A 2,552-nucleotide genomic window follows, 5' to 3' on the forward strand; every position below is an offset into this window, starting at 1 on the left:
AATTGCAAAAAAATGTTGTGAATTTTCATTACAATTGAAAAAAAATCATCTTTAATAACTGAACTAAAATTTTGTAAAATCCCTGTGTTAAGTTGTAGCCCATATTCCAATAAATAATCTGTAAAAAGTTCAACTTCCTACCTCAAATACTTTGTGAGGAAAGATGTAATTTATATGCGTTATTTTAACATTGCAAGTATAGGGCGTTCCGGAGCCCCTTAAGAGGTCAAGTTTACCACTCTAGCGAAACAGTGATCGACTTTTGTATTTTATTATACATTCATCAACCAGAACATTACGACCACCGAGCTACTATCGACATAAACCCGTACAGGCGATAGATAGCAGCTTCTACTGGCGAGGAATGACTGCTAGTCAGACACACACACACGGTGCATGCAGAATCAGTGAGTGTTTTGTGGGGGTGTAGAACGAGATCTTGCGGTGTAACTGAGTTTGACCGAGGGCAGATTCAGGCTGCCAGTAGGCTCAGCACGAGCATTTCGGAAACTGCACGAGTGGGTGGGTGTTCGAGGAGTGCTGTCGTGAGTGTCTTCAAGACGTGACGAAACCAATGTGAACCACGTCCAGACGTAGTGAGGTTGGGCGGCCAACCCTTATTACAGATCGAAATTAGAATTATATTAATACCTCCACCTACTGACGGGCGTTTGCATATATCAATGAGGACAGGTGAAAATGTGTGCCCCGACCGGGACTCGAACCCGGGATCTCCTGCTTACATGGCAGATGCTCTGTCCATCTGAGCCACCGAGGGCACAAAGGATAGCGCGATTGCAGGGACTATCTCGCGCACACGTCCCGCGAGACCTACATTCTCACCTTGTATGTCCACACATTACATTCGTAGTTATTTATTTATTTATCGTATGGCAATACAGACGCATAAGAAACAAACAGACAAATCACTAAAATAACGAAAATTAATCATTGCAAACCAACATCACTAATATAACAAAGTTTACGGATTACAAACAAACAACAAGTCTATTAATATAATATATCGACTCTGGAGTTGCGAGCAGGAAGTCGTCGGGGCTCCCATTATAGGCTCTTCTGGAACACTCTTCAACAATGTGGCTGATGGTCTGACTTTCTCCGCAGTCACACTGAGGGGATGGTATTTTACCCCATTTATACAGGGAGTAAGCACATCTGCTATGACGAGTTCTAATCCTATTTAGAGTGGACCACGTTTTGCGTGGTAGGTCAAAACCAGGTGGCTTTTGTGTGATGCAAGGCATGTTACGATTTTGCCATGCGTTCCATTTTTCAGACCATGCGTTTGTGATACTGAAACCTTCTTGCACACAGTTCCTTGCTGTTCTTGTTGGCGGGTTCCTGGATCGAAGCCTGTTAGTGTTTGCAGCCTCAATGTCTCGGTGGATTGGCAGGCTTCGATTTCCCACGATGTTTTTGTATTCACGTCCAAGGGCGTCAGTACGTCGCAGGTGTGGCGGCGGGATGTGGCTTAATATTGGGAGCCATTGCGTTGGAGTGGGTTTGATTACTCCAGAAATCATCCTTAGAGAGTTATGCAACTGGAGATCCACCTTTTTTACATGTGGGCTGTTTAGCCAAATCGGAGCACAGTATTCGGCAGCCGAGAATACGATTGCTTACATACGTAGTGTCCCAACACAACACAATCATTACTCGCGGAAGACATTCTTACCAAGTGCCGTAAGAGTTCGGGGAATATGTGTGCATCCGCACAGAAGAAGGTCATGGCCGGTATTGCCAGAACTATATATTTATATGGATATGGTGTCTTTTCTTCTACAGGACTTGGTAAGAATGTCTTCCACGAGTGTTGGGGTGGGACGCTGCGAATGTAGTGTGTGGACATACAAGGTGAGAATGTAGGTCTCGCGGGAGGCGTGCGCGAGATAATCCCTGCAGTCGCGCTATCCTCTGTGCCCTCGGTGGCTCAGATGGACAGAACGTCTGCCAGGTAAGCAGGAGATCCCGGATTCGAGTCCCGGTCGCGACACACATTTTCACCTGTCCCCGTTGATATATATCAACGCCCGTCAGCAGCTGAAGGTATTAATATAATTCTAATTTCGTTCTAGACGGCTGCAGGTCATCAATGGTGTCTGTTCTTTCGGACGTCGTGGGGTGGGCAGACTAGTAAAACAGTATAGGAGGCGAACTGTGATAGAATTAGCATCAGACTTTAATGCTGGGCAGAGTACAAGCGCGTCTGAACACACAGTGCACCGAACACACCTAAAAAAAGGGATCCGCAACCTACGACTCATGGATTTGCCAATGGTAACACCACGACACCGGCGAGTACGTGACCATCGACACTGTACGTTCGAGCAGTGACGGAGCGTTGCGAGGTCTTATGGAACCCGAAACCTTCTAACATCATGCCGATGGGAGGGTGCAAATCCGTCGTCTTCCAGGGCAACAGCTCCTTGACATGTGTACTGTGGGACGGAGACAAGCCAGCAGCAGTTCCATTATTCTCTGGGGAACATTCACGTGGACATTCATGGGTCCAGTGAAACTCGTACAAGGAA

The 2,552-nt window shown here is 46.4% G+C and overlaps 1 non-coding gene across 1 annotated transcript; it reads right to left on the minus strand.

The window, feature by feature from the left end:
- Nucleotides 1-704: 704 nt before the first annotated feature.
- On the minus strand, nt 705-779 carry Trnat-ugu (transfer RNA threonine (anticodon UGU)). Its single transcript has one exon. It is a non-coding gene; the product is annotated as a tRNA-Thr (tRNA).
- Nucleotides 780-2,552: the final 1,773 nt, after the last annotated feature.

The sequence above is a fragment of the Schistocerca cancellata genome, chromosome 7 (assembly GCF_023864275.1).
Source record: "Schistocerca cancellata isolate TAMUIC-IGC-003103 chromosome 7, iqSchCanc2.1, whole genome shotgun sequence".
Classification (NCBI taxonomy): domain Eukaryota; kingdom Metazoa; phylum Arthropoda; class Insecta; order Orthoptera; family Acrididae; genus Schistocerca; species Schistocerca cancellata.